Here is an 8,641-nt window from a genome sequence, read left to right as displayed (position 1 = left end):
TAATAACAGAGTAAGTCTAAGTGACTATAGTAAACTATGAAACTTGTTTATATTTCTAGTGATGAATCAAACATTAATAACAGAGTAAGTCTAAGTGACTATAGTAAACTATGAAACTTGTTTATATTTCTAGTGATGAATCAAACATTAATAACAGAGTAAGTCCAAGTGACTATAGTAAACTATGAAACTTGTTTATATTTCTAGTGATGAATCAAACATTAATAACAGAGTAAGTCTAAGTGACTATAGTAAACTATGAAACTTGTTTATATTTCTAGTGATGAATCAAACATTAATAACAGAGTAACTCTAAGTGACTATAGTAAACTTAATGTTAGCAAATTTTCGAATGTAGAATTGTTTTGGGAAAGAAAATAATTTTTTTCTGCTGCAGTCAAAAGTACCCTCCCCCCTCCAAAAATAAAATAAAATAAAAATAATGTGTTTATGTATGAATATATATATTAAAATGTTTAGAATGTATATTTGGAAGAGTCGTTAATTGAAGATCTTAATATTTCTTGAATTAATCTTGTCTATTACAATTTTATTAATCTACGTACTTTCAGTCCACAACAATATAACGTTATTATTAGTAATAAGCATTCTAATCAGGTGGTACTGTGTTTATTAAAATCTTTAATGTTTCAAGGCAGTTTATGGTTGGTTATACGTTATTTATATCCTTATATTAACTTACCAAACTTTGAGATTTTACATAATCTTTCAATATTTTGATCTAATAAACTTTGCAATTTGTTTGTGCCTTAATGTAACAAACTGTAACTTTCCACACACTATTCACTAACATTTTATTTAGAATTGAATGTTTTATTAATGAGACTTTTTTTTTACCTTTGGAGAATAACTACTTCATTTTTATTCCGACGATTACTTGACCTTCAGGTCTCTTAAAGGCGGATTCTTAATGTCGTTTCCCAGGTCTCGTCCTTGAGCTCTGTGTCTGTGCCTTTCCTGAAATGTTACGACTTTTCCTGTAAAAAAGTTTCTTTCATTTTCAAATTTATTTGACTCCACTCTTTATCACGGCTGATTGTAATAACTCTTAGAAATATATTAGAAGAGGCCTAGCTGTATTTCTTTAGTTTGCTGATCTAAACTGTGCTAATGAGCCTTGAATAGACGAAACTGCAGTCCACAGCAAAGGGTACTGCAAACTAGAAATGCATTAGGCATCTACGTCACAGATTCTATTTTCAGTTTTACCTTTGGTTAAAACGAAAGGAAATTCGTAATATATATATAATCATTAAACAGTTGGCCCGCTGTATAATATAGAATAATAAAGTAAGTACAATGTGATAACATTATTCACATGCCTAAATTAATTTAGCTTACTGTATCACGCACTACGCAGGGGAGGTTCGAGAAGGTGTCGAACCCCCTATTTTTATGATGTAAAAAATTATGCTTATAAAGTTATAGTGCAGCTGTTTATGGTATTTAACGTTTTGGATGTTTGTGGATTTTATGTAAACAACCATCCAATTGTTTAAACTATACTTACTGCAAAATTGCTTCCAAATTTAATCTCATAGCAACTATTTTTTAAAACTTTTCTGGGGGGGGGGCATGCCCAATACCCACGTAGTATTAACACGCTTTGCATGCTGACAGTACTTCGCACAATATGTGTTGGCTTTTTATCTCACAAATTAGAATCCCCCTTTGAAACATTCTTCGTCCGGGCCTGTGTATGGTGAATTAAGAATAACTCAAAGTTCATATGATTCCTCATGAAAAATATTAAGCACAATGTATTAAGACTATTTTTAGGTAACAGTTTAGAACGTATACTTAACTCGCTTAAACCTCAAATCAATACCTGCTGTGGGCACAGTGCAGATAGGCCAATGTGTAGATTTGCTGCAAAAAACATTTCAAGTTATCGACTTGTTAGTGTACCGCACACTGACGATAATGGCCACATATTGCATCGTATTGAATAAGTTCGTGTTTTTATTTGTTGAAACACTCAGTGTTCAAATGAAGGATCAAATCACTAATTTTCTAAGTAACATTCTTAGAGCTGTCATTAGTGGGATTAACTTCATATTGATGTTATGTTTTATTTAATCTATTTGTGTTATTCATTTGTTTTGTTTGTTTGTTGTTAAGCACAAGACTACACAATGAATTATCTGTGCTGTGCTCACCACGGGTATCGAAACCCGATTTTTAACATTATAAAACTTTAGGCTTACCATTTGTTATTAGGGACTTTGTAACCAGCAAAGTTGTGGACAGAGAAACAAGTTGATACATAAACAGATTTGAAAAGTGTCTTTAAAAGTCCAGTGAATTCCATATGAAGCCATATGAATTCAATCGGTAAGTTTAATGTTAAATCACACAACTTAGCTATCAATAAAACATTGCCCTTGCATAGTGTTTCTGATTAAACCTTTAACATTTTTTATTATTATTTTTACATTATATGATTTGGCTTCTCTGCACTACAGGATTGAGTTTTTTTGTCTTGATGTTAACTCATTCAATACATTAACGTCTTCTTGTCTCTATTACGTAATTTCCTTAAAGATTAAAGAATGCACCGTAAAATATATGTATCACTAATTGCATCTTGTCTTCTACAATTCAAACGATTCACTTCGAAAACAATCACGTGACATAATTTTTTGTTCCAAACATAAAAATAAAAGAAAAAATCGATATTGAGATAAATTAATATGTTTCAGTTTTATGAAAGTATTAACAAACATTAAATGTAATTTATCGTACAATCCTTGGAACATAGCTTGCAACTGGTTGCAGTCAGAAATGAAATTTTCAACGTGGAAATATCTTATACGATACACGTGCTAAACAGCTATCTCACTAACCCTAGTGGTTTAGGTAATGCTATCCTAAATTTAAAACTAACGAAAAGAGGCGGGGCAGACAACCAGTAGTACCCACCGTCACAAGAGTTTTGCTTGGGTCTTTGAATCGAATAATAGAACTGACTGTCACTTTTATGATACACCCACACTTTAAAGTGCGAATCATGCTCAACATCATCACTTCTCGAACCCCAGACCTTGCGATACGCAGCCCGAAATGTTAACAACTAGTCCACGCTTATTCCCACTACTGTTTGCAACTTGTCTGACCTTCTTTCGAGATTTTATTGCGTGTATTTTATATTTTTACTTCAAATATACTACAGTGCTTTACTCATATAAAATTTCACGTTGTATGAAACAATAAAGGCATGGCACAGAAAGGTACGGATTTTTTTTTTAACTTTTGCGCATAGTTAAAAAAAAATCTTTGTAAGGGAAGAGGTGAAGGAGATATTAAACATAAACCACCATCAACTTCTGAGCTGTTATTGTCTCATCAATAGCGGGATTTTACTGTCACTTTTATGAAGCATCCACGACTCCAAAGTGCGGAGTGCGTTTTTGCGGTAAAAAACGCAAACAATGAACCTTCAGATTCACAGCTTGGGTACTATAACCAATAGTAATTAAATGAGATAGTAGAACATGTTTATAAATATAGATGTGTATGTGAGTGTGTGTGTATATATATATATATATTTATTGATCTAGAATCTAAACTGAAGAAGTTATGAATATATTTACATAATGTTAGTTGCAATTCTAGTTTTAGAGATGTTTTTTTTTAACATATTGCATTATATTATAAAATAATAGATTTCAAGAAAAAAGTCCGGAAACTTCCCGAGTATTTTGATACAGGGTCATGCGACAACTGGAGCGCTGATATCTAATAGAACAGTAAATATGTTTTCTCGGTACAGAAGAACTACCAAATAAGTACAGACAAATAAAACATTGTACTTGAAAACATACAGCAGTGTACTGATCTGTAACGTGCATCGTACAATTGTGAATTATACAACGTAGACTTCTGTCTGTTGTGTGAAGTTAGTTCATAGCACATTGAACTTATTTTTTTACTTTTTGTTTTTTGAATTTCAAGCAAAGTTGCTCGAGGGCTAACTGTGTTAGCCGTCCCTAATTTTGAAGAGATAGACTAGAGGAAAGGCAACTAGTCAACAACACCCACCGCCAACTCTTGGGTTGCTCTCTATCAACGAATAATGGGATCGACACTCGCATTATTAAGTGTAGTTTTATTTTGTTGAATCTCATATATGATTATTGCTAGTCACATTGCTAGTCCGCTGAAATAAAGTCCTATTTTTTATATATTGTTTTTAGAAACGCGATGAATTTATGATTTATAAAATCAAAATTAATTTAACCGTCCTTTGATGAAAAATGTTATATTATCATAATTTAACTCCAAGTCAGAACGATTTGGTATGTGCCCTGTTAATTAAACTAAAAAACATCTGAATGTAAAAGTTTTAAAACTGAATAAAATCTAAGAAACTTCTTTCACTCACTGAGATACAATAGTTTCAGAAGCGTCAATGTATATCCTAAAATTTAATAATTCTAATGTAAAACATTAATATTCACGATGATAAAAATGCAATTTATTTACGATCACACAAACATATAACAGTTTATTTACGATCACACAAACATATAACAGTTTATTTACGATCACACAAACATATAATAATTTATTTACGATCACACAAAAATATAACAATTTATTTACGATCACACAAACATATAACAGTTTATTTACGATCACACAAACATATAATAATTTATTTACGATCACACAAACATATAACAATTTATTTACGATCACACAAACATATAATAATTTATTTACGATCACACAAACATATAACAATTTATTTACGATCACACAAACATATAACAATTTATTTACGATCACACAAACATATAACAATTTATCTACGATCACACAAACATATAACAATTTATTTACGATCACACAAACATATAACAATTTATTTACAATCACACAAACATATAATAAGAAAACAGGGTTGTAGTTGGCCTTGCTTTACTTTAGAAGGTGACCAGGTGGCATTATTTCACCGTATCTGATACCTCGAGAGATAAAATATACCTTAATCTTAACACGTGTTCTTTCTCTACTTATTCCATAGAGGTATTTTATACATACGTTATTGTTTGTGAGTTCTGTGGGCTAAGTGTCTGATCCCATTGTTAACGTGAATATTTTTAGCCCATTTGTTATATATTAAAACTTTACATTAACACAAAAGATCACGTTTTCTGCACCTGATTACTTTAAGTTAAACAACAGATGTCCAAAAGGTGTATATCTTTACAAAAGGGCTACTTGAGATATAGGTAGGTGACGTTTGTCGATTTCTCTACTTAATCCCAACGATCTGCTTAATTCTTAACATAATATTTTCTACATTCATGACTTTTATATACTGTATTATATATCCGTTTCTTCGCCTGCGGTTTTAATTTCTCAATTATAAATTAATCAAAATGTACGTTTATTTTTACAGTAATTATTTCATTAATCTATGTATAAAATGGTGTGGGGAGGAATGTATTTAACTAATACTTAACATTTGTATGTGTGTATTTGGTTTTCGGCCGAAAACACTGTACTTGAATATTGCGTCTCCCGGCGAGACAGCGATAGGACTACAAACATACAACGCTAAAATCAAGGGTTCGATTCCTCGCGGAGAACACAGCAGATAGCCTAAAGTGGCATTGCTCTAAAACAAACAAACAAGTTGATGTCAAAGTTCTTCAAGGAATTTTATAAAAATTACAATCAGAAATTTACATATTTGTTTCTTTTCATAAAAGCTCACATTTAGCCCATAAAATCATTTAAACCCATTTTTTCTGTTTATTGTAAAGTTGATATTTATGCAAGTAAAGTTTCAAGAAAAACTTTTTATAAACGCTAAGACAGCTATTGCATTTCAATTATCTCAGTGCAGTGAAATAACACAGGTTTATCCTATTTATTTTAGGGGAGGAAAAACAAATCCAGACTTGTGATTTCGAAAACGCTGAGCTATTGAACTAACGGAGTTGAAACTTTTGATGCAAGAAAAAATCAGACATTCGGAGCAAACCTGACCAGCATTTTAATTGTTGGGTGTAGCAGAATTAACAGCGAATAAAGAGAATCTGTTAACGTTTCTGAAGATGAGTGGCAAATCCTGGAGTTCTGATGAAGTGAAATGGATTATATTGGTTGTAAGTGGAGATACGGCTTACATATATTTGTGTTTGTATAAGATGTAAAACTAACCCTGACGTCTCTCTGTCTTAAGTATGTCTAGTTCTGACTGTGCGTTTTCAAAAAACTGTTTTGACATCTTAAATTTATCATTAAGTAAATAGTTTCGGTAAACTGTGTTTTTATTTGAATACCTTTCGGTCCGATAAATTTTCCTCACAAACAGCAAGAGCGCCACCTTTTTTATATTGAAGGACATTTCACCAAATGAATGTTGTAAAGTTTTAATGAAGCTTAACTAACCTAATGCCTCCCAGTGGCACAACGGTATGTCTGCCGACTTACAACGTTAGAAACCGGGTTTCGATACCCGTGGTGAGCAGAGCACAGATAGCCTATTGTATAGCTTTGTGCTTAACTTCAAACAAACAAACAAACTAACTTAATTTTTTTACATAATTGATAGAACGAACACTTTTGTATGGAAAGAATGTGAGCTAATTGAGTAAAAACATCCTGGACCAAAAGGAATTACACTTAGTCTAAAGTTTATCTTGTATTATTAAATGCCAAAACTTAATTATCAGTTAACTTTTATGATAGTCCGCGACCGTGATAAGAAAGAACGAAAAATCCTTTCGAACTATAAAAAAAGAAAACGTTCCGTTTTAACTGATGACGTCATAAAAGAAGAATATTCAAATGAACGTATTTTCGCAGAATATTTTAAAACAGTCTCATATTTTGTAATGTTCTATTTTCTTCTGTCAAATTCATTTTAAATTACATTATGTAAATTAACTTATAACTATGGTTATAATTTAAGACGAAAACAAATACTGATGACAAACTATGTATCTATCAGTATAATTAACGCTTAGGGCTACCGCCCTTCCTTAGAACTAACAATAAGCTATACTGTAATTGTATATACAATAATTAAACTAAAATAAATTATGTTTTAGTGACTCATGTTTATTTTTGGTGCTTCAGATAACAATCATCTGTGTTTCTCTGGCAACCCTGCTACGCAAAAACTCCATTGATTCCAGACATTTCTCATCTCGGCGTAGATATCGCAATGGCTGCAACGAGTACACTAATTCAACCTGTACAAGGTCAATGTAAATGTGTAGCAAATATACTATACATAATGCTTGATAAGAAACAATGTTGATATGATCAAATTCCTTACTCCAAACTGAAAAAAAAACAACCTATATAGATTATAAAATAGAGCTGAATTGGATAGTCCAATGTTGAAGTTTTCGTTGAGGTTGTGTTAGTAATAGTATTCTATCTCTTTAATGTTTAACTAAATGTTCACTGTTTGTTTTAGGATTTTAACAGTAGCATTCAATGTTACGTTTCAAATTCCTGCAAGTCTTGACTTTTTATTACAGTTGAAAACAATTGAAATAAGTTTAAATTAATTTAAATTATAGTGACAACTTCGCTGAAGAATCTTGGATGTTAATAGGTGAGCATACTGTTTTGATGGCAAGAAATTTTTTCATACACAAGATTTTCACTAGAATATCGAAATGTCTTTTTTTTAATGGGCATATCACACAAGTGTTGCCCGTGTATCACAACTCGTAAGTTGTTATTCAGCGTTTGGTGTGGTTTGACTTGAACTTCGCGCAAAGCTACACGAGGGGTATCTTCGCTGGCCGTCGCTTAATTTAGCAGTGATAGACTAGAAGGATGGCAGCTAGTTAACACCGCCACCGCTAACTCTTGGGCCACTCTTTTGCCAACGAATAGTGGAACTCATCGTCACATTATATCGCCTCTACGGCTGAAAGGGCGAACCCGCAACCATCAGATTGCGTGTCAAGTAGACTTACCACGAGGCCATGCCAGGCCTGTTATTCAGAGCAGGTTATAAGTGATCACTAATAGTGTACCCTATGTAACTTGTTTTGTTAGTTCGTTAGTGCAAAGTTACACACTACACAATCAACTATCTGCAATACTGCAATGTGTTCACCGCGGGGAATCGAGCCCATAATTTTAGCACTGTAGGTTCGTGAACTTACGCTGCTGACCCATCAACAGACAAAGAATAAAAGATCATTATGTTTGTCTACAGAATGTCTTGCCATCAAAATAATATTCTCGACTACTGATGTCGAAGATATAGCTGAAACATTTGAAGGTAGATGGTGGATATTGACCAATGTAATACAATCTGTAACAATAAAGATAGGTGGTGGATATTTACCCATATAATACAATTTGTAATAATATAGATTGATGGTGGATATTGACCAATGTAATACAATCTGTAATAATATAGATAGATGGTGGATATTGACCCATGTAATGAACTCTGTAACAATAAAGATAGGTGATGGATATTTACCATGTAATACAATTTGTAACAATAAAGACAGATGGTGGATATTGATCCATGTAATACATTATGTAACAATAAAGGCAGATGGTGGATATTGACCCATGTAATACATTATGTAACAATAAAGGCAGATGGTGGATATTGACCCATGTAATA

General features: G+C 32.2%; 1 long non-coding RNA gene across 1 annotated transcript; it reads left to right on the top strand.

Moving 5' to 3' along the window:
- Window positions 1-5,121: 5,121 nt before the first annotated feature.
- Window positions 5,122-8,641, top strand: LOC111086876. The gene is made up of 3 exons (XR_002611599.1): window positions 5,122-5,258; window positions 5,912-6,140; window positions 7,117-8,641. It is a non-coding gene; the product is annotated as an uncharacterized LOC111086876 (long non-coding RNA).

This window comes from Limulus polyphemus, unplaced genomic scaffold (assembly GCF_000517525.1).
Source record: "Limulus polyphemus unplaced genomic scaffold, Limulus_polyphemus-2.1.2 Scaffold1506, whole genome shotgun sequence".
Lineage (NCBI taxonomy): Eukaryota > Metazoa > Arthropoda > Merostomata > Xiphosura > Limulidae > Limulus > Limulus polyphemus.
The sequence above is the reverse complement of the archived record's forward strand: the minus strand, read 5'-3'. Positions and strand labels throughout refer to the sequence as shown.